Raw genomic sequence first — 24,645 nt, 5'->3', positions numbered from 1 at the left:
TGTCCCATCTCCAGTGCTAACTTGCCGGGTACCTTTTAACAAGTCGTCAGCCCATCAGAATCTGTTCACAATGTCTTTTACTGATGTCTGTGTTTGTGTGCAGTAACTAGTTGAGTGTGCAAAAGCTGGCTGCTCAGTGTCAGGAACTATATTTCAGATGAGGGCTGGACGAGAGCCAGCTGCTGGAATTCTGAATGCCATTGCTGTGTTTTCGTGTGAAATAACTGCTTAAGTCCGCTGTGGACAGCTGCAGGACAGTGCCCCCTCCGCACTGGCCTCCTCCCTAGGGCTGTAAATCTGACTCGAGGACAGGAGGTACTAGTGACTTGTTGAAAAGGGCTCCTGAGAGGGTCCTGAGGTTTAATGCTCGGGGTCAGGGGCTGTGTTAAATGCCCTGGAGCTGAAGCTCAAATGCCGATGCCCACAGATAACCCATCGTACTCCAGAGGCTACACTGTTACTCGTCTTTCTGCTCTTCCCTCCAGAGTTTGAATTAATAAACCACACCTACGAGTGCTCAGGGCTGCTGGATTTGCATTGATGTGCTTGGGCCTAACTCTGGCGTGGCGTCTGTTTGCACGGAGACTGGTTGCATGTCTGGTGATTTAGTCAGTCTTCACAAAGCAGACTGCATTTGACTAATCTGACAAATAATCGCTAAACAAATAAGTGATGGAATGTCTCGTTCCCTTGGCACTGGTTAAAAGGTCTTTGAAGGGTGTTAAGAGTGGCATATGTTGAACCTAAAATGTCAGAAAGAGACATTGAGAAAAATGACTGAATTACAACTTCAATTGATCCTGCATTTGCCTCTGAAAAAAAAGAGAAGAATAAGAGATTGAGGCAAACCTAGGCCTCTGTTAGACTGCGTTCCTCCCGAGTCAATTGTTCCTCAAGCCTGGTGTCAACCCTGCGCCATCAATCACCCTCTTTCAGAGGAGGGGAGACAGGCTAGGGACACGCCCCTCAGGACAGGGGGGTTGTAGTTCTCATGCCCTCCCCGCCTCGCACAGCCCCACATCCCACAACTCGCAATTCCGACAGCTGGTCTGGTCATTAGAGGTAGGCCGGGACCTGTGGGCCCCTGAACGGCAACGACAGCTGCCAGCCCACTGTCCCCCGGCACCCACACGCACTCATTCGCCCCCACTCCAGACTATGATATGTATTATATCTCTAATCTATTGTCATTCCTTTTTGGCTTCTTTAGGGAGGCCTGGGCTTATGTACTTAACTTACTTAAGTCACTTGAATATGCCTCTTTAGTACAGCTAAATCTGTTTGTGTATTTGCATTTTCACATTTGGCAGTAGTCAACCAGCTTATTAGGTTCAAGGGTTAGCTATTGTCTTTGCAGTATGATTGCTGTTTAATTGTAATGTGTGCTAAAATACAGAATGCTCATTTAAAACTAGCTAGATCGGAAGTGTGGAAGTATATAAAACTATCAGAGAAAGACGCAGAACTCATAACAAGCACTGACAGCGAGAGACTGTTTAGTGCTGCATCACGTCTCCGATGAGAAAAAGAGGTCGCTCGCTGATGCTGGTGGTTAGGTTACTGTAAGATGATTGGAATTGTGATTGCCTCATACGATTAGTAAATACACTGCGCAATGTAATATTTTCTAATGCATGCAGGAAGCTCGCGGCACATGAATAAAAGCTGAGAAAAAGCAATAACTCCATCGACATTCATAAATGATAGTATTGTAAATTGTAAAGTTGCCTTTAGTTTTTACAGTAAAAAAGTACATGCCTCAAAAATGGCCAAAATATATTATTTTACAAAATTATACATGTAAAAGTTAAACTGTGCTTTGTTTGGTAAATTGTCTGCTACAATGTAAAAAAAATAAAGTTCAGTGTTAACTAAATATTTTTTAATTGTTGTTTTGTAATTAGATTTTTTTTTATTTGAAAAGCAGGACAAAATGGTAAAGAGCACATTTTTGCAATTTAATTAATGCAAAAAAAAAAAAAAAAAACACAGGCAAAATAGTCCTTCATGGGGGTACAATTTGAAAAAACAACGTGTTCGTTATTTGGCACAGTGTTTCATTTTGTTCGACTTTGGCCAAGAATTTTCATTTCGTTGCATCCTTAACTATGATTCCATCCAGTCGGAGGAAATCAAACATGTTATGATGGAAATTAATTTAAAGTCTTGTAGTGTATGATACCTTAGTTATTATAGTGTATGTTCAGATTTTGAAAGTTGTGTAGTGTAGTCGGTGAGCGTGATTTCACCAAGTACAACATGTTCCTGGATTAACATCCTTGTTGATCCTGGAACAACATTCCAATCAACCAATCAGAATTGAGATATAACTTTTCAGAAAATATCTGTTTTAGGCTTTCAATCAGAGTTAGGTGCTTCTACACCCTTGTTAATCTGCTATTATTTCTCACTGATTTTAGGACTAAATTAAGGGTAGGGTTAGGTTTAGGGGTAGGAATTGGGTTTAGTCTATATTTTTGGACAATAATGTTGATCTAGGATCATCAGAAAAGAAATCCGGCGACCTAGTGTATTCCAGACTTAAAGTTCACCCAAAATTTATAATTCTGTCATTAATTACTGACCCTTGTGTCGTTCCAAACATGTAAGACCTTCGTTCATCTTCTGAACACAAATTAAGATATTTTTGATGCATCTGAGAGCTCTTTGACCCTTCCATAGACAGCAAAGATCCTTACATGATAAAAGCTCAGAAACGTTGCAAGGAGATTATTTAAATAATCCATGTGACATCAGTGGTTCAACTTTAATGTTTTAAAAACAAGTTTACAAAATTTTTTTTCTTTGCACACAAAAAGTATTCTGGTTGCATTATATAATTACGGTTTGAACCACTGATGTCACATGGAATATTTTTATCTCCTTGGAACATTTCTGAACCCTGATCATGTAAAGATATGTCTTGTCTATGGGAGGGTCAGAGAGCTCTCGATTGCATCAAAAATATCTTAATTTGTGTTCCGAAGATGAACAAAAAGTATTTTTAATAGGTTTGTGTGAGTAAGGTTGCATTACGACATACAGTACAGACCAAAAGTTTGGACACACCTTCTCATTCAAAGAGTTTTCTTTATTTTCATGACTATGAAAATTGTAGAGTCACACTGAAGGCATCAAGGGCTATTTGACCAAGAAGGAGAGTGATGGGGTGCTGCGCCAGATGACCTGGCCTCCACAGTCACCGGACCTGAACCCAATCCAGATGGTTTAGGGGTGAGCTGGACCACAGACAGAAGGCAAAAGGGCCAACAAGTGCTAAGCATCTCTCGGGGAACTCCTTCAAGACTGTTGGAAGACCATTTCAGGTGACTACCTCCTAAAGCTCATCAAGAGAATGCCAAGAGTGTGCAAAGCAGTAATCAAAGCAAAAGGTGGATACTTTGAAGAACCTAGAATATGATATATTTTCATTGACACTTTTTTTGTTATGTATATAATTCCATATATAATTCCACATGTGTTAATTCATAGTTTTGATGCCTTCAGTATGACATGAAAATAAAGAAAACTCTTTGAATGAGAAGGTGTGTCCAAACTTTTGGTCTGTACTGTATGTGTGAGTAATTAATGACAGTATTTTCATTTTCGGGTGAACTATCCCTTTAAGCAAAATGGTATATTTGAAGTAGTATATCTGTTTCTACCTCAGAGTAGTTGCAACTCAATATCTCACAATTTTAACTTTTATTTATTTATGTAATTTTTTTTTTTTTTTTTTTGAGATGGAAACAGGCTTCCATAATTACGACATCCTTGCAGCGACTATTTTTTGTAATAAATTTGCACATTCTTCCAGTAGGATATTACAGATAAAAGTGATTTAGGCTGATGACATGCCTGTCTGCCTTTTCTTTTGCACACTTTATCTGTTTACAACATGCATCTCTATTCACATTAATCCACTAGCATTAGCTTAATCATAGCCTTTGTGTGATTGCCCACACAAGGTAATGGAAAGGTAACAGAAAATAAAATCTCATCATGAGTGTCAAGCATTATTGTAACCCCAGCATTATTGTGTTAGAAGGAAAACAAGGCAAAGCACAAAGGACAGTGTCAGAAAATTCATGCACAGATTGATCATCTTAAAATAATTGAGTGCTTCAGTGTGTTTACATGTGTGTATCTTGTGCGTGTAAGTGAGGAAGGAAAAGAGAAAAGAAAAGTGGGAGTTGAGATTACGCCACACTCCCTCAGGCTCTTGTTACTCATGCACTACTGGCAGATCTCTGGTTCCCACGCCTCCTCACAGAGGTGAGTGAAACTACTCCCATAACTTCACCTGTACGTGCCTGCCTCAGCACAGCCCTTCAGCTTCAGCCAAATGATCATCTGTTTTCCCCCCCCTAGAAACGTAAAGACGACAGAGAGGATGACAAATTGGCATGAGTACAGCATTAATATCAGCCAGAAGATCACAATTGCAGAGCTCCCTTACAAAAGCTGTATAATTATTACAAACATGGCAATAGAAATTCACTGGGAGACCTCCCTAGCAGAGATATATCAGTTAAGTCTGATATAAACAGGTTTAGTAGAGAGGTATAATTTTCTGTCCCATATGCAGTTTTTTTTTGTATCGCCTCAATTTTTCAGAGCACTTACTGCTTTGATGTGTGTTCTTGTTGTATTGTCTTCTGAGGTTCAAAAGCTGTGTTACAACGGGTGGATGTCGACAGACACCACAAAAGCCCACTGTGCACCTTGCTGCTAATGCTGTCTGTCAGCATCCTTGATCACTGAATTTATCACCTTCTCTGTTGTCTAAATCTGCATTTAATTGTTATCAGGTTATATTTTTAAATGTTATCACACTTGTCCTCCTCTTCACCACCGAGCATACACTATGCAAGATATTTACTCCAGGATGTTATCACACACTGCGGTGCAGCTGCTGTTTTACTTCATCAGAGTGGAAGTTCCTGACAGACTGGCCACTTGGCTGGGTTTAGTGAGCCGAAGAGGGGATTCATTCCAGAGAGAGAGAGAAAGTAAAGGAGATGCACTGATGGCAAGCAGTTTATTCATGGATTCCATTGGACCCTTAGCTTTAAATCATATTCAACTGACCCAAACCTATTGTTGAGGAAGGAAACTGCCTAAGCAGTTTGAGAGCTGGAGCGGGAAATAGCGTGAAACTGGAGCGGAGAGCTGGCAATGATGAAATAGCTTGCATACCTTATGCTTTAAGGATAACCATCTTTAACAGAGGAATATTGTGTTGGCCTTTCACTCATCTCCAATGCTCTGTCCACAAATTCGCTCATGCCAAAACAAGCCATATGGGATTTACTCATCGAGATACACAAAGAAGCATAGTTGCCTTAGCTGGTTTGTCCTCATAACAGGGTATCTTGTGGCCTAGAGTTTTCCTGGCAATGTTTAGACAAGACTCTGGATCTGTGTGTCTTCATGTAACAAAAACATATAATGTGAAGTACGGGAAATATAGCGCAGGCTTAAAGTAATCTTTTTCTCTAAATTTGGGTTGTGTTGGTCAAGTGCGTGATCTAGCTTTTTTAACTAGCTTTTTTTTTTATCCTTCAGCAGCAGGAGGGAAGAAGGAACAGACATTCCATGTTGGCCCGAGGGCAAGGTGGGGGAGGCTCTAAGACCACTTTTATTAAAATATATTGAAGGAAGGAAAACAAGTTGCACTGTTGGAGGGATGAAAAATCAGCATGACAGGCTTCTCTCTCTAAAGGCTTAAGTCTCTAGTCGTACACCTAACATCCTCCCTCACTTTCGTTCTCAGTGTTGATCTTTTCAACTCCCTATTTGTGCAGCTTCACTGATTTAGTTAATACTTTAAAAGTCCTGTAATTGTAGTCCCAGGATCTCCAATCTGATTTTCTCTTTTACTGTCAAGCGCTCTGTTTTAAGTCTTCACTCTTTCAACCCTTCATTTCCTCACTCATTATGTTCTTTTCTTTGTGAATGCAATAGCCCACTGCCTCAGGTGAGGGATATTGCATTGGGTGTGTTTCACCGTCCACGACTAAGGAGTCACATTCCACTGACCATGTACAATACCCAATCACAAATATCCTGCCCTCCTTTGGCAGGGTGATTAAATATCCCTGCCTCTGGTCGCACTGACCCTTGTGACCTGGTCTGTGTTCATCAGTGGACACTGGCTAATTACAGACCCAATAATGCAAGAGAAAGCAGCTTTTCTCCATGGCTCTCAGATCTCTGATCAACCACTCACCTCTACCGAAAACAAATAAACATTTATGACAGCAACAGTTCATGCAGTTTACAAATGTCATTTTCAGTCAGACTAAACCATTTTTGTTTTTTAATCTTGATGTAAATGCTTCCAATCAGTTAGAATTTTGCAATATTAGCTTGCTTTTGTCAAGTTTGTATACGTTTGTCCGTCTCCAGTGGTTTGTCGGACTCAAAGGGATAGTTCAACCAAAAATGAAAAATCTGTCATTAATTAGTCAACCTCATGTTGTTCCAAACCTTTGGGACCTTCTTTCTTCTTTTGAAGGATATTAGGATTAGGATTAGGATATTTTTCATGAAATCCGAGAGGTTTCTGACCCTGCGCAGACAGCACAGAACTGGTCCACGTTCAAGGCCCAGAAAGGTAGTAAAGACATTGTTAAAATTTAAAAACATTGTTTTTTGATCTAATGAAGGCCAGCTTTCTTTAAAATTTTATTTTGTGTCATACAGAAAGTCATACAGGTTTAGAATGAAATGAGGATTCAGAAATATGACAGAATTGGCATTTTTGTGTGAATATTACGTGGCTTAGTGGTTAGAGAGTTTGATTCCTAAACCTAAGGTTGTGGGTTCGAGTCTTTGGCCAGCAGTACCACAACTGAGGTGCCCTTGAGCAAGGCACTGGGCCCCCAACTGCTCCCCGGGCGCCGCAGCATAAATGGATGCCCACTGCTCCAGGTCTGTGTACTCACTGCTGTGTGTGTGCACTTAGGATGGGTTAAATGCAGAGCACAAATTCTGAGTATGGGTCACCATACTTGGCTGTATGTCACGTCACTTTAATACTTGTATTTCTTACATTAGAAAAGTGGCTTCATTTAGTGTGGCTGCATCATGAAATGGACTATTGCGCACTAAAGGGAATCTCTAACATCCACAGTACTGTGTTTGATTTGCCAGAGCTCTGAAGTGGGAAAGCAATGAGGCAATCCTGGCATTCCAGGCCTCTGTCGTGTTGTCTTCTGGTCTCTAATTTGGGAGCAGCTGTTGGGCTCTGCAAGACCTCAGCCATCAAAGCCCATTTAAAAGTGATGGGGGGTGATGGGGGGTTGGCACTGAGGTCAGCACTACAGAAAAGCCCTAACTCCCCAGACTGCTTTCCAATCTCTGGTAGCTCATGCCAAGTACACAACACCTGCACCAGGTTAAACACAGTGGAGATTGCAGGATGACTGTAAAATTATTGCGGGCCATAATAAAGAAGCAGTAAAAACAGATGGCCTTCATTAGGAGGAAATCTCTCCAATTGGGAATAGACCACTTGCTGTCTTTTCAGATCAAGCCTCTCTCTTTATCAAGTTGTCTTACGCTAACTGTACAGGAAGTTTTTCTGAATTGCTCAGTTTGGACACCTTCCAGTTCCATGCTTGAAGCTATAAAAAAAAAAACGAATTATGTGCCAAATTATATATATATATATATATAATATATATATATATATATATATATATTTTATATATATGTGGTTTTTTTTGTCACCGTGAAATAAAAACATTTCATTAGCCTTACATTTTACAACCTCAGTTAAACACTGTGATCCCTGTATGATTGTAGGCACCCATGAGAGTGTAGTTTCTCACACTCTAGTGGGCTTGTCGAGACAGACATACCCTTGAGGATTCCAGATGTGGTCTGGTTTCAGTTCTATGAAAACCGTTAATTACACCATTAAGTCTTCTATGGGCCCTAATTAGTGGGAATCGAACTGTGTTCCAGATCAGGTGCATAGTGATTGATTTATCTCTCACTGTCTGCTCTTTCTCTCACTCCTCCTCTCACATGCCCTCTATGGGTCATGTTTACACAGCTATAGTGATGGTTACATTTTGTTTTCCTCTCTTCATATGAAAACCTCAAAAGTGTTTTGTGAACCTGATGCTTTCAGGGTCTTATAATTTAAGATTGCATGCATTGTGAAATTGACCAAAAATAGGATCAGGACCAGCAGTCCTATTTTCTTGTGCTATTTCAACAGCTTGTACTGATTTAGCTGTTTTTATAATTACCATTGCATAAACAGGGGAAGAAGTAGTAACTCCTCATATCCCAACAATAAGATCAACCCTGGGGCTCAGGCAGGAAAAGAAGCTCTACCGGTGGGACTCAGAGCCCTAGGGGATGTGGTGGTGGTGGTGGGGAAATGCTAACCAAAGATAAGGGGTCATCTGTAACCTTTCACATATTTGGTACTTTACCACCCCCCATTGTGTAGCTTTGCATGTTTGCAGGTTTATTAGTTACTTTTATGCATTTAGCAGATGCTTTATCCAAATCCGACTTATAGTGCATTCAGGCTACACATTATTGTACCAGTATGTGTGTTGGGGGGAATCGAACCCACAACCTTTTGCACTGCTAATGCAGTGCTCTACAACTGAACTTATTGTGAACTGTGCCAGTTATTACAACGTTGGGGAGAGAATTTACCAAAGCCCGCCTTGAGAGCATTGAGAGTGACTAGAGAGACGAGTAGTAGAGTAGACAAGAGTATTCAGATAGCGCAGATTATAGATAAATAGACAAATACATAGATTTATATATAGATAGATAGACTAGATATATAGATAGATAGACAGACAGATAGATAGAGAGGTATCGACCAACAGTGACCCAAACGCACTCACTTCCCTACAGCACAGGCTTCCCAACGCAGTTTCCATGGGACAGCACCGCCCACACAAGCACCTGTCAATCACAGCGACAGACACGCGGCTACGTTTGCAACAACATTTTCACCGGAGGAAGAGATAAACGCTTAGAAACTTCCATATAGCTAGCATGATGCCTTCCATTTCTAGATGACAAAGACAAAGTTTACCACTTCAACGACACTATGACAAAGGTCACCGTTACTTATCTGAACTAACGTCATGATCACTGCCACTAGATATAAAGAAAACATTGCTATTCAATGACAGTAAAAATATATGTGTCATTATTGTGCACTGCTGCTCGTAGACTAGCTCCAGTGCACATTGCTGCGATGCTAAATGATAGCAACTCAACAGGACACTTCACCAAATCTCCACTCATTCTCCTCGGACCATGCATTTAATTAGCTTTGACGGACATCAGTTCTTGGCAATTCCTCATTTGCTCTCTCACGTCTGGCAGGTTCGAAATTCCAGGCAGGTTTTTGAGCTCGTAATCACTATTTCATACCACGACTAACGACTTTGTACCGTTCCAGGCAAGTTACGCCATACTGTCCATGTCCAGAACGGAAATAAAAACATCTTCAAAGTAGTCCATGTGACATCAGAGGGTCAGTTAGAATTTTATTTAATGGAATATACATTTTGGTCCAAAAATATAAAAAAAATTATCTTTATCTTCTCTTCCGGGCCTGTTGTGAGTGCGATGTATGATGCTGCTGACGTGTTATCTTTGTTATTGGGCACTACAGAAAACACGTCAGCAGTTTTGTACGTCAACAGTCACAGCATTCGCACTCACAACAGACCCGGAATAGAAAGCAATGCTGAATAAAGTCATAATTTTTGTTATTTTTTAACCAAAATGTATTTTCGATGCTTCAACAAATTCTGTAACATGGACTACTTTGATGATGTTTTTTTTACCTTTCTGGACATGGACAGTATACCGTACATACATTTTCAATTGAGGGACAGAAAGCTCTCGGACTAAATCTAAAATATCTTAAAGTGTGTTCCTGAAGATGAACGGAGGTCTTACGGGTTTGGAACGACATGAGAGTCATTAATGACATAATTTACATTTTTGGTTGAACTAACCCTTTAATTCATTCCATTCACAGGAAGTGTGGTGATTTTTTTTTTTTTTTTTTTTTTTTTTTTTTTAATGGATGGGCGCTTTTTATTTAACTTGTTTTGGTCTGAAGCACTGCAACACCCGCTGACTGCAATGATAGAGCTTGAAAGATCAAAGACATTTTTTTATATAACTCTGAAAGAAGAAAGTCATATATATCTATGATGCCTTGGGGGTGAGTAAAACACAGGCTAATTGTCATTTTTGGGTGAACTAACCCTTTAAAGCTCTTTTTCCTGTGGGTGATCCCTCACGATGGGAGATCATGGCCGGATTTTCTCCTAACAGTAACATTTCCAGTTTAAACACAGCTGGTGGGCACGAGAAGATTGTTGTGGAAACACTCTGCATCTGTGGTGGGCTTTGAACACCAACCTCACACTGTTCTGTCACAAGTATGCAGTGTGTCTTTGGACTTCTTTGAAATCAAGAATAAATATATATGGGGGTTTTATGTAAAACATGATTTACAGATTTGAGTTTGTTCCTGAACTCTCCTTTGAAATGTAACAATTAGTAGTGATCAAAGATATACAGGTTTTAAAACTGCAGAAGGCTGTTTTTATTGGCTGGTTAAGCAGATAATGTATTTACTGGATGATTTTAGTTTAGAGACTAGAGAAAACAGCTGGAGAACTAAAGGTCAGTTGCGGGTGAAGACATGAATTTGCCTTGAAGTCTAACAGGTTAATGGTAGTGTTGTTTTGATGTGTTGGACATGCTGCCTAGTGATTTATATATATTTTTATTATTTATATATTTACATATATACAATTCTCCCAAAAATGTCTGGCATACATCAAAACCCGTTTGACCATTCTGCTATGGAAAACAAAAGAATATATTGTAATAAATGTTTCAGGTGTTTTTGTGGTAATTGAGTATGCTAGAGAGTTCATTCATATTTGGAATACTATAAAACTCTTGAAGAACACGGTTCATTGATCTTTTTGTATTTATTTAATCTTCCATCTCCTTAATCGGGCCTCCTTCTTCCATCTCTGATGGGTTGTCCTATTCATGCACCAGGTTGTTTACAATGCTAACAGCTTTTCTAAGAGGCACAGCACTTATGTCAAGAGCTTCCTTACACATCTGATGACACAGACACATGGGTTGTGTGGACATGCATGAGTTTCGAGATTTGAGAAACAACAGCTTGGCACCTTCAACATCCTCCAACAGTGCATCTTCTATTCCATGATTCAAACTCCTGATGTACAAACTCAAACCCAAAAATGTTGGGACACTGTACAAATTGTGATTAAAAACCAAATGCAAAGATGTGGAAGTTTCAAATTTCAATATTTTATTCAGAATACAACACAGATGACACATCAAATGTTTAAACTGAGAAAATGTATCATTTTAAGGGGAAAAAGGAGTTGATTTTAAATTTCATGGCATCAACACATCTCAAAAAAGTTGGGAACAAGGCCATGTTTACCATCCCCCTGGCATCCCCTCTTCTTTTTAAAACAGTCTGCAAATGTCTGGGGACTGAGGAGACAAGTTGCTCAAGTTTAGGAATAGGAATGTTGTCCCATTCTTGTCTAATACAGGCTTCTAGTTGCTCAACTGTCTTAGGTCTTCTTTGTCGCATCTTCCTCTTTATGATGTGCCAAATGTTTTCAGTGGGTGAAAGATCTGGATTGCAGGCTGGCCATTTCAGTACCCGGATTCTTTTCTACGCAGCCATGATGTTGTAATTGATGCAGTATCTGGCATTGTCATGTTGGAAAATGTAAGGTCTTCCCTGAAAGAGACGATCTCAGGATGGGAGCATATGTTGTTCTAGAACTTGGATATACCTTTCAGCATTGATGGTGCCTTTCCAGATGTGTAAGCTGCCCATGCCACACACACTCATGCAACCCCATACCATCAGAGATGCAGGCTTCTGAACTGAGCGCTGATAACAACTTGGGTTGTCCTTGTCCTCTTTAGTCTGGATGACATGGCGTCTTAGTTTTCTAAAAAGAACTTCAAATTTTGATTAGTCTGACCACAGAACAGTTTTCCACTTTGCCACAGTCCATTTTAAATGAGCCTTGGCCCAGAGAAAACGCCTGCGCTTCTGGATCATGTTTAGATATGGCTTCTTTTTTGACCTATAGAGATTTAGCCGGCAATGGCTAAATCTCTATAGGTGTTCACCGAAAATGTTTTCTGGAAGTATTCCTGAGTCCACGTTGTGATTTCCATTACATTAGCATTCCTGTATGTGATGCAGGGCCGTCTAAGGGCCCGAAGACCATGGGCATCCAGTATGGTTTTCCAACCTTGACCCTTACGCACCAAGATTGTTCAAAATTCTCTGAATCTTTGGATGATATTATGCACTGTAGATGATAACTTCAAACTCTTTGTAATTTTTCTCTGAGAAACTCCTTTCTGATATTGCTCCACTATTTTTCGCCGCAGCATTGGTGGAATTGGTGATCCTCTGCCCATCTTGACTTCTGAGAGACACTGCCACTCTGAGAAGCTCTTTTTATACCCAATCATGTTGCCAAGTGACCTAATAAGTTGCAAATTGGTCCTCCAGCTGTTACTTATATGTACATTTAACTTTTCTGGCCTCTTATTGCTACCTATCTCAACTTTTTTGGAATGTGTAGCTCTCATGAAATCCAAAATTAGCCAATATTTGGCATGACATTTCAAAATGTCTTACTTTAAACATTTGATATGTTATTTATATCCTATTGTGAATAAAATATAAGTTTATGACATTTGTAAATTATTCCATTGATTTTTTTACTCTCAGTTTGTACAGTGTCCCAACTTTTTTGGAATCGGGTTAGTAGAAATGCCTCCTCCCAGTCTTGTCATGAGCTAACTGCCAATACCAGATTTCTGTATTTAACTTCCAGTGTTTTTCTGCTATGCAGACTGCTCTTGGATGCTGTTTGCCACTGTACCGTGGTTTTGAAAAATTAGTAGCAGGATGAAGTTGAAAGAGGAGCAGTGCATGGAGCAGATGTCAGGCTCTGTGTTTATTTGCATTCAGGAGGGGGGTGTTAGTGTGGGAAAGCTTCTCTCCACAGTCGGGATCAATGTGAGAGAGATAAGCTCATAGTGTGGCCTTGGTCAAGCATGGATGAAAACTGTTCTGGTGTGAGAACTTGTTATTTTAACATAACATGAGTCTCAGCAAGGTCACTATGAGAACTGTTTTTGTTTCCTGTCTCAATGTGCCTGGGTTGCTCTCTCTGTACACTCTACACCGCAAACATTTGGGAACTAGAACAGGGTCTTGATCTAAATGTTCCCATCAGGTCTATGGGTTTAGCGTGGGAATCGAGAGCAGGGATGAGAAGATGTGGGAGAGTTTCCTCTATAGATGCATGTACACAAGGCATATAGAAGGGCCGAGATTTAGAAAACGTCTCCGAGGCATCCATAGTAGGCGAGATATTTAAATGGCAGAACAGATCTGTAATCTCTTGTGAAAAGACCTATGTTTTCCAGATCCTTTATACACACGGCTGTGGTTGATGGCAACCTGATAAGAGCTTGTTCTTGTAGTGTGAGAAAAGAGCAAACTGACTCTACCTGATCCTATCAGAATCTTCACATTATTACATGGTCATTTTGGTTTTTCTCACACTAACTGTCTCTTGCTTCGACATACTCCTCCTGCCGCTGTTATGTTTTAAAATTTGTCATTACAGGGAACAAAATGACTTCAAAGTCCTTCTCAGTGACCCACAGTGTAAAGCACAGAGTGCTGCCTTTGGGAATTCAACTCTCTCAGTTCCTCTCATTACTAGCTGACAGCCTGAACTGTGCATATATCACTTCTAAGAAAATTGCAGTCTTGCTGTAGTGGAGAGGTGGAAAAGAGTGAAATAAGCATGAGTGTGGCCAGGTAAATCAGATGTTTATGCATAGTGGGGGCAGCTGTGGCCTAATGGTTAGAGAGTTGGACTTGTAATCTGAAGGTTTCAGGTAGAGCTGCACGATTCTGGATAAATTGAGAATCATTTTTTTTTGGTCTCATATAGAGATCACTATTCTCCCACGATTCTGAACTAAATAAAATAATGTGTGACAAAATATTATTGCTGCAGTCTATTTAAAAGTGTCTTATTAATCTGAATGAATGATTAAACATTTTAATATACACTAGGCTACCAGTCCAAAAGTTTTTGAACTGTAAGATTTTTAATTAAAAAAAAAAAAATTATCTTCTGCTCACCAAGCCTACATTTATTTGATCCAAAATACACCACATGATCTTTCACAAATCATTCTGACATGCTGATTAGCTGCTCAAGAAACATTTATTTTTATTATTATTACAACTATTGTCATTATCACAAGTATATAAATTAATACTTTTATTTTGCAGGGATATAATAATAAAAAATGTTTTTTTTTTAAACAGCAAATTAGAATATTAAAATAGTTTCTGAAGGATCATGTGACACTGAATACTGGAGTAATGATGCAGAAAATTCAACTTTACATCACAGGAATAAATAACATTTTAAAATACATTCAGGTAGAAAGCAGCTGTTTTAAATTTGTAAAAATATTTAAACATTTTACTGCTTTTGATGTACTTTGGATCAAATAAATGCAGGTTTGCTGAGCAGAAGAGACTTCTTTAAAAAACATTACACATCTTATGGTTCAAAAACTTTTGATTGGTAGTGTATATATAGTATATTTAATAACCCAATTTTAACTGGTTCAACGACTCACTCATAAACCTACTTCACTTGTTTCATTACTGGATGAATCAGCGTTTTTGAACGATTCTCTTGAATGAAAAATTCATTCATTGACAAATACATTAAGACACTTGTCACACCGCCTAGTGGTGAAACAATGTCATCGACACGAACGTTATTTGAAGCGCGGTACTTTCGAAAGGGGATTTGCTCTATTTTGATCGCTGCCATATAGACATCAATGTTTATATCTGAATTATAAACTTCATCCCAGTATTTTTGTGATTTAATATAAAGGACTGTAAGACAGAAATAATACTGTGTAGTTGAAAAGACAGTTTGTGAAGATGTTTCTTACCAAACATGGGAACTGCTCTCTCTGTGTCAGCGGCAGTGCAAGCACAGATTTGAACGATCCGGTAAGACTTAGTCAAAGGTTTAACACGGGAATCGTTATCATTTAAAAATGAGATCGAGAGGGTGTCTGAATCGATATCGCGATCTTTTAACGATTAATCGTGCAGCTCTAGTTGCAGGTTCGAGTCTCAGTGCTGGCAGGAGTTGTAGGTGAGAGGGAGTAAATGAACAGCGCTCTCTTTCCACCCTCAATACCCAGTGCTGAAGTACCCTTGAGCAAGGCACTGAACCCCCAGTTGCTCCACGGGCGCTGATATATAGCTGCCCAGTGCTCTGGGTGTGTGTTCACGGTGTGTTCACTTCTCACTGCTGTGAGTGTGCACTTGGATGGGCTAAATACAGAGCACCAATTCAAAGTATGGGTTACCGTACTTGGCTGATGTCACTTTCTTTTTTATCTGCTTACCCCGAGGGCATCCAAGATGTAGGTGACTTTTTTTCTCCAGTAGAACACAAACTGAGATTTTTAACTTAAACTGTTGCAGTCTATCAGTTTTATAATGTAAGTGGATGGGAATACAAAAAGCATACACAAATAAAACCAAATTAAACCCTGCGGCTCGTGACAGTACATTGATGTGTAAAGACACAAAACGATCGGCCCTGTGCAAGAAACTGAACCATATTTATATAATTTTTTACCTATGATTGATGCAATGTCCGAACTGTTAGAATTCTCCTGAGTGCAGTGAAATGTTGTTTTCTTCTTCTTCTTGTTTTATGGTGGATGCATTACCGCCACCTATTTCTCAGGTGGACCATTGACCCTCCTAATTGAGATTAAAGATAGTGTCAATGGTCCATTTTATGTCTTTGTTTTTTAGTTTTATTGTATGTTTTAGCCATGATTCCCATTCACTTACATTATAAGAGTGATAGACTGCAATGGTTTGAGCTAAATTTTGTGTTCTACTGAAGAAACAAAGTCATCTATATCTTGGATGCCCTGGGGGTAAGCTGATAAACATGTTTGAACTATCCCTTTAAGACTTTTGCCTTGATTGACAGATGTGTTAAAGACCTTGTGTTGAAATCAGCAGTTTTCCTTGGAAAAGGTATATGAGGGTATTGAGCCAGATTTTGCAGGGCAAAAGAGTTAATGGGCTGCTCAGTTTTCATGTGAAGACTAAATAAGACTTTTTTTTTCTTCTCCTGCATAACAGATTTTAGGCTAATTTGCGATTTTCATTTAAACAATCTTAATATTGATTCTAAAAGTTTTAAGATTGATCTTTACAATGTGCGTATACGCATATAAACTGTTTAACTACTTCCTAAGAATCTTCCTTGTTTATTTATTTCACTCACTCACAGCTGCTGTCGTAAAACTATCATTTGTTTTTCATACCACATCATTACTTTTTATGAGTGACACAACATCATTAGTACTGTATGGAGCCTGATGTGTGGTGCTTAGAAGGTAGATCAGAAGAGATCAGATGTGCTAAAACACTAGTCACATTTAAGTCTAGACTTAAAACTCATCTGTTTAGCTGTGCATTTCTTGAATGAGCACTGTGCGATGTCCGAACTCATTGCACTATATTTTCAGTTTTTTTTTAAAATGTTAAATCATTTTCTAACAGTTTTTAAATTCATTTTAATTAAGTTAATTTTTTAAAAATAATTTTAAGTTTTAAAATTGATTGTTTTAGTTTTGTTATTATTTTTCTTCATGATTATTTTACTTTCTTTTATGTAAAGCACTTTGAATTACCATTGTGTACGAAATGTGCTATATGAATAAACTTGCCTTGCCTAGATTTTAGTTTGGGTTTACAATTTTATGTTGCAAGACATTCCACACAAGAAGTATCAGTTGACCAGTCGCAAAGCTCGATTGACAGGAGATCTGACCAATCATAATGCCGAATTCGCTATATTCGTTTCCCTATATAGTTTACAGCGTTAATGTAGGAAAAGTTGACATTATAACTAAAATACACCCAAATGAAACCAAATCCAATCTAAATCTGATTTCAATCAAGAAATTCTGATTTGGAGTTAAAGTAATAAGGACTTTGCATCAATATCCAGCCCTAATATAAAGACATTCTAGTATTAACATTTGTATAGCTGAAATGTCATTCTTTCTTTCTCACGTCATCAACTTTGGTGCTCCCATTGATTAGAAATTCTTAGGAGAAACAACATTGTAGGACTGTGACACAAAATTGTGATTCATTGTAAAGGTATTTCAAAGCAACCACACTAAGTTATCCAGGGCAATTTTTCAAAAATCAACCAGCACCCAGCATAAGCAACGTGTGATTTTTCATTGAGCACTCATTCAGAAAGAAACCTTCTGTCCCTGATCTGAGGAAGGAACAGAAAAGATAGATGCAGGGTGGACCGAAAAGTAGAAAATGCTCCAGTGTGGCATTTAAGAGTAAACAGAACTGTGGGCAGAGTTCTGTGGTGCATGCTGTGTGGTCTCCATCTTCCTTCTCACCAGGACTGTGATCTTAGGCGCTTAGGCTCGGCTGTGAGCTTGTGTGAGGAAAGGGGAGAGGTCTGATAAACAGGTCTTTTTGATGCAGGCACAACCCTCTGCCAAATCCTCCTTTTGTTTCGGCACAGACAGCACAGCCATCTCGCAGTCTCTTCTGAATCCATTCCTCTTAGCTGTTGCATGGCAGCTTTCACAAGTCCTACTGTGCACAACTTGCTGAACAAAAACTGGGGAAAAAAAGAGAAGAGAGCTTTCTTTATCTATATGTCTTTCAGACTACTTTAAGTGTGTGTGTACCAGCTTGACTATATTTTTGGGCAGATTTTTACCTGAAACCTGACAAAACCACTTTCTGGAGAAATCTGAGGACATCCTCATTCATAAGATTTTTTTCATTGTGCAACTATGGAGAGTTAGAATATTTAAATTCTCAATAGAATGTCCCCCTTTATCTGTATTCTTGTGTGTATTCCTTTGTCTTGTGTTTCTTAAACCTAAAATTCCTGTGGCTCAGTGGCTGAGCATTTGCGTTGGCAGTGCAAACGGTTTTAGGTTCAAATCCCAGGGAACACACATACTGTAAAAAAAAAAAAAAAAAAAAATTATAGCCTGAATGCACTGTAAATTGCTTTGGATAAAAGTGTCTTGTAAATGTAATGTCTTGCGTTGAAACATTGCACAAGACAATGTAGACGTCATGCATGCATTATGAATATTCAACCGGTGTCCAACCGAAGCATATGATACCTATCTATTTCTGGCTCAGTTGTTTCACATTGTTTTTTAAACCTAAAGGTCCATTAACCACATCAAGGTTGTCCAAGCATTCCTTTCCAGTTGGAACCGGTTGTAAATATGATGAGAAAATCTCTGTTGAGAAAAGCAGTGTTCTGTTCCATGTAGACATTTTTACTTGTAGCCTACGCTCCTTTTTTGTAAAATTCGATTTATAGCTATAATTACATTTTCTTCATACTTTATCTCTGTTGGAATTTTACAAGTGCTGTTTCACTTGTTGCCCATCTCATATGAGTTATGGTTTGGCTCAGGCTCTTGGTATATCAGACCAGCTGGCTCTGGTGCAAGTGCACTATGTTTCTTTTTTTTTTTGTTGCTCTCACTTAAAGCAAAATACATGCTTAATACTAGTTTTTAACAGTACCAGTTTCCAACCATTTTAAACTATACAGTCAGAGCAGACACTGAATAGCTCTAGTTCTACACCTGTCGCCATGTGGTGGCAATGAACTTGTTTGCACCAAGCTGGAATGGCTTTCTGAGAATAGGATTTAAAAGCGGAGAGATTTTCTTTTTAGTTTTTGTTCTCTCCTACTTAGCAGACGGGGGTTGGAGGGCTTCCAGTTGTCAAGGGGACTGTGATTATAATCATCAAATGCCATTTTGTTGAGTTGTTATTTCAAGTTAATCCCAGTTCTCCCGGTTCTCTCTGTTCCTCCTAATTTGTGGAGCTAGTTTGAGGAAACTCTAAACTGAGCTTGGGATCAGATGCACTCCGCATGCTTATTTCCCACAGTTGGGAGCAGGCAGCACCGGCCAGATATTTGACACTAATCAGTCATTAATAGCGTAATGCAGCTCCTAGCCAAACCAATGAGACTGCGCCCGTGACAGCTGCTGGTATGTCTAAGTGAGAGATTCCAAGAAAACACAAAAACACAGAGACAAAGAACCAAGTCTGTTGTGAAGCCTCTTTTCTTTTTCAGAGCCTGCGTTTAATTCCATGTGATCGTTTCAAGATGGCGAGATAAATATTTGACGCTAACCGGTGTGATAAAACAATCAGATTAAATTAATGGAGACGGACAAGGGAAGAGGAATGAAAGAGAGTGGGTGATGTTGTTTCCTGTGGAGTGGGTGAGAATGGGATGTCGATGGACTTCGTCGTTTTCCTCCAGCAGAGTTTGATTTAAGGGACTGTGGTGTGTTTTGTATTTAGGATGTAGATTGGCATCGTGTTTTAATAGTAGGCCCTAATCTAGCGGAAAGCTCTTGCTGTCAGACTAGCAGGATGACTGTGCTGCTCACATTGCACAACAGTCTTTCTTATTTTTCCTTCATGTTGTCATAGCAGTACAACAGTACAATCACAGGTCATACAATATTCGGCCAAGTGATATCCCTAAAAAAGCAGAAATAAAAACACTTTTGCACATTTGGGGCAGAGCCTGGGGCCCGAACTCTAGAAATGAAATAAAGACTTAAACAAATAGAAATAGCATGAAATTGTCCTTGACACATTTATTTAGCTAAACCTGTATATAATATCAGAATATATCTTTGTCGGTATATTGGCTTGCTGTCAATTTGGTGTCAAAAACATGAACTTTTACCACCTGGGGTTTATTTTCAGGGAGATTTTACAAGTAATCAATTAAAATAAATTCTTAATATGATTGTTCCATTATGATTGTTTGACTATACAGTAATTTATAATAATAAAAAAGTATTTTTTATCAAAATCCAATTCGTGTTTATGCTCACTTCAGAATCAGTTTAAACAGATTTACCGATCGTCTGAAAATAGAAACTGAAGCACTAAAATATGGCTAAAGAAAATATCAGTCATGCTGCTGTTTTGTTCCTTTATTGGATGAAGCATGTTATTTTTGGTGATTAATATCAGACATGATTGAAAATATTAAGAGTGCTTGCTCCAGTTCGAGATCACGCCTCAACTGCTCATCAATTGAGATTTGGTAGCAATCTGGGTTTTTCAACCAAATCCAATTGAAAATAGTGTAGCCAGCGTATATCCTCACAGACTGAGATCCGAGGTTAAGAGCTGTGGCATCAAGCACCTGTTGGGGCTTTGGATCTGGTGTTTACCCAGAACCAGCTTGAAACACATGCAGCATATGCACAAAACAGCCCTGTGATCTCACACCAGAGAAAACAATGAACCACCATTTTGAGTTCTGATAGTGCTTTGTGTAATTGGAGAGTTGAGAGCTCAGCACTTATTTAATCATCAACTGAACCCAAGATCTTTTGTGTTTAAATAATGTCTGGCTTGTGACGTACTAATCTCAGACGTTTACACTGAGGAATTTCTTTTCTCTCCAGCACAGTCTTCTAAAAAAGTGTCAGTCGTTTAAAGGTTCTGTTATGACTGACAACAACTTGGACTTCTTTAACAGCCCCAGACAAACAACAGAAAAAAAAAACATGCACAGTCGTGAAGATATGACTGCTGCAACTAACTTTTTTCAGACAGCCTCTCATTAATAGCTTTCATAAACATTTAAGGTTAAAAGTCAACTCCAAGGCATGCCAGATTTTTTTCCATGTGTAGTGAATGGAAAAAATGCATGCCCTTTGGCACCTCTTACCTCGTCACTCCAGCCTCTTGAGATAGGGATGTAATAAGGCCTGATTTGACATTGCGGGATTGCATAGACAGTGAAAGTCCATTTATAAAAAGTTCAAATAAGCAGCGTAACAGAGAGCAGTACTTTCCCACAGTGCTGCAGAAAGCCAGGATGACCGAATCTGAGGCCTGTGCACTGCAATCCCCCTGCGGGATCCACTGTGAAAGCACTCAAGCATGGAGCCGTTGCTTGCTCCATTTACCCTTACTAACAGTAAGTGTGTGTGTTTGGTGGAGGGGGATCTTTACTCCCATCTAAAATTGAGAATGAACATAAAAGTTTTCACAACAATGTTGTGTAGCAATCCTAATTCCATTAACAATGATGATACGAGTGCCAGAAGATCTTTTAGTGATGCCACTCCCAGGCTGGAGGGGAACAAAGAGCATGTGTAAAGTTCAAAGCTGCAGCTACACTCCCGCCACCTGTTACTGACCAGAACATGCGTGAAAATGAACTTGGCCTGAATTGCTGGGATCACTTACAACTAAAAGCCTCCCTGAAATCTCTCAAACTCTCGGCCGTGCCTCTTAGTGAGGTCTTCTGTTGGTGCGTGTTTCCCCCCCTGCTCTTTTAGTCGTTTTTTACGGCTATCCGATATCAGCTACAGTGCGCCATTTGTCTTTTACGTTAACATTGTGCTTTTAAGTTCTCCTTCTCTGCAGGAGCCCCATCTGTGTGATTGACATGGGGGAAATGTGTTTTTGAAGAGGGCTTATTGTAGATTAATATACACATACAACATTGACTCACAACAACTTACCGCAACATGAGCAAAGCATGAACAGCATCAGGCCTTTTCAAAGACAGAAGATCACGTTTCAAAAGATTATTGACGGACATGTCTTATTCTGCATATTACAACACCTGTAGCTTTTATGTTTCCTCCCTACAAACTCTTGCACAGTGGCTCAACTTCTCATTTAGACATTTCAAATAACTCAAATGCACATTGAGTTGAGCAACAGATATTCTCAAGACAAATCAGTTCTTTGCTGGAGAGCACAAAGCAGTGTGTTTTTCAACCGTTGTTGGCCAAGTTCAATAACTGAATGCAAAACAGTGCTTATGGGCAGCGTGCTGGCATGCATTATTTAATCAGTTCTGGGCAGCTGTTCTGCAGCATGACGTCCATTCGGCACGCAGGAGCTATGAGAAATACAGAGGGCTTTGATTCGTATTCATTCACTAGTACTACTCATACTCCATGTGTACAGGGAATGTATATGTGTTATCCTTTCCTTAAACTGACTTTGGATATGCTCCAGGACTGTCTTTCTAGTTTCCATATCATGTGGTTTTCCATTACCACATTACAGATTTGTTGTGTGTTGCAGTTTCCGTTTCCTGTAGTTTAGTGCATGAGCTTGCTTCTTTACACTGACAAGTTGCATCAATCTAGTGCAAATAAGGACTCATATTTCTTCAAATTCAAGTTCCCTGACTTTCTCCTTCTAAGCGGGAAAAACCTCAGAAGGATTTTTTTTCCCTCCTTTCAAATCTTCTCTGCTTCCCACAGACGCCCCCGGCTTGATGACTTTGACTTCCCACATTTAAGGATGACTAAAAAAAGCATCTTTAAATTGCAACCAGAAGCTGCTTCAGCCCCCCTTTCTCGTTTATGAGGCTGATGGGGCTCTAAACACTGGGAACCGGTACTCTCCTAGGCCTATTTAAGGCTCCTCAGAGTGTGAGAAATCATGGAATTGTAACTTCACCTCTAATAACAGTAAAATATCAATCAAAAGGCCTGAAATGTCGAAACGACTAGTGTCGGAGATTCTCCAAGCAAAAACAAACAATTGTGACGGCTAAAGAGCCCGTCTTTTTGCGGAGGAGAATTGTGGCCCATGTCAATGCAAGGGTCAGAGGCAGCCTCCCACAGGACCGAACATAAGGATTAAGTAAGCCTGTTTAATGAGATCACTTCCTGTGGAACATTAAGCAGCGGTGAGAACGCCACCAGCAATATGGGGGATCTGAACTTCCCACACTCATTACCTGTAAGATAGACGCTAATGTCTGACATTTTTTTTTACATTTTGAAATAAAACAATGTCCGAATTCCATTATTAACTCGGATATTTGAAAGTAAGAATTTTTATGATTGAAATTTGAAAAAAGCCTACAGGAAGCTACTGGTCAGTCTGTCAAATAAGCTTTCAAAACCGACAAATTTAGCTTTTCTAATTTACAGTAATTTTAATTTTGCTTCCTTGCATTCGAATTCCAATTACAGATCTGTGTCTTGCTTGCTACCGCAATTCCAATCCAGGAATTTAAATTAAATTTAAGGCATCGGTAACACTTTAGTTAGTTTAGTAATTCTCACAACTAGTTGCTTTTTAGCATGCCTTTTAATAACATATTGGCTGTTTATTAGTACCTATAAAGCACATAATCTGCACGACCATATTCTACATCCCTAATCCTACCCAATACATAAACCTAACAACTAACTTACTAAGTATTTATAAGCATCAAATTAAAAGTTTGAGGCAAAAGTTGTTTGTTAATGGTGCAAATTGGATCTTAAAATTAAAATCCTCAATTCAGTTGTGATACATTTGAAAAACCCATAATTAAGATTAATAAATCGCTTATTACACACACATATCAATTTTCATATGCAAACTGAAGCTTACATGCGTTGCTTATTTGACATTTGATTTATTGGCTGAGTGATACATCTGATGATTACAGATCAAAGGTTTTTTGTGCGAAAGTGTGACTTGTTCTGATTTGATGGCTAATAGATTACAAATAGTAAATGTGTCCCATCATGTCTGCCTCTCAGCTATCCAGGCGGCTCTTGGAACCTGATCTCTGTGAGACACTCATAACAGATCGTCACTCACAGTCTCAATCCAGCTTTTGGAAAGCTCAGCAACCTGCCTCAATTACAATCCCACTTTAACACGGAGTCATGGAGACGTTTACAAGTCATGGAGGCCCATTCAGAGTAATAGGGGTAAGACGTTTGAAAGCATAAAGTTGCAACTGTTATCTGCTCACCTGTACTAAGAAACCACATTAGCCAACTTTAAGACATGAGGGCAGCATCTGTTAAGTATTTTTATTGCAGTAATATCAACAGACAGGTGAAACTGAATGACAACACTAATGTTTTTGAATTCTCTGTCCCTGCTCTAGTAATGACCTGCAGACCGCAGCCTGAAGAACAACAAAATTTTTTTTCTTTTTGTGTAAACTGGGGATTATATTCGCTACAGAACTGTATTGGGGTTGGGAACTGAGAACTGGACTCATAATGACTCTTTTGAGCTGGTTCATTTTAGTGAATAACAAATACAGCACAACCAGTTTAGTCCAATTCACAAAAAAAGGTGTTTTTGTGAGTCATTAAATCCATATGAATCAGGGTGTTTGGTGAACTATTTTGATTCACTGAAATGCAAATAATTACAATTGTAATGTTGGACTCAAAATGGACCAAGAAATGTTAAACAATTGACACACATCAGTTCTGTTATTGAAAGGTTGTTCATATGACATTAGAGTTAAAGATGAACATTGTGAGTTTTCTTATATTGCGTTTTAACAAATTAGAAATGTAATGATTTTTTTTATAATTTCTAAAAATAAATGTATAGTTAAGAGTAAGTCCAGTTATTGAAATGCATTTATGCTACAT

At 39.0% G+C, this 24,645-nt stretch overlaps 1 long non-coding RNA gene across 2 annotated transcripts in view; it reads left to right on the top strand.

Annotated features, from left to right (window-relative positions):
• LOC113095423 (uncharacterized) overlaps window positions 1–24,540 on the top strand; it is a 30,232-nt gene extending 5,692 nt beyond the window's left edge. For both annotated transcript variants that reach the window (XR_003288339.1, XR_003288340.1), the window contains exons 3-4: window positions 23,788–23,961; window positions 24,144–24,540. This is a non-coding gene — a long non-coding RNA (uncharacterized LOC113095423). The remainder of the gene's footprint in view (window positions 1–23,787; window positions 23,962–24,143) is intronic.
• Window positions 24,541–24,645: the final 105 nt, after the last annotated feature.

This window comes from Carassius auratus, unplaced genomic scaffold, assembly GCF_003368295.1.
Source record: "Carassius auratus strain Wakin unplaced genomic scaffold, ASM336829v1 scaf_tig00215723, whole genome shotgun sequence".
NCBI classification, from domain to species: Eukaryota; Metazoa; Chordata; class Actinopteri; order Cypriniformes; family Cyprinidae; genus Carassius; species Carassius auratus.
This window is presented reverse-complemented; position numbering and strand designations above follow the sequence as displayed.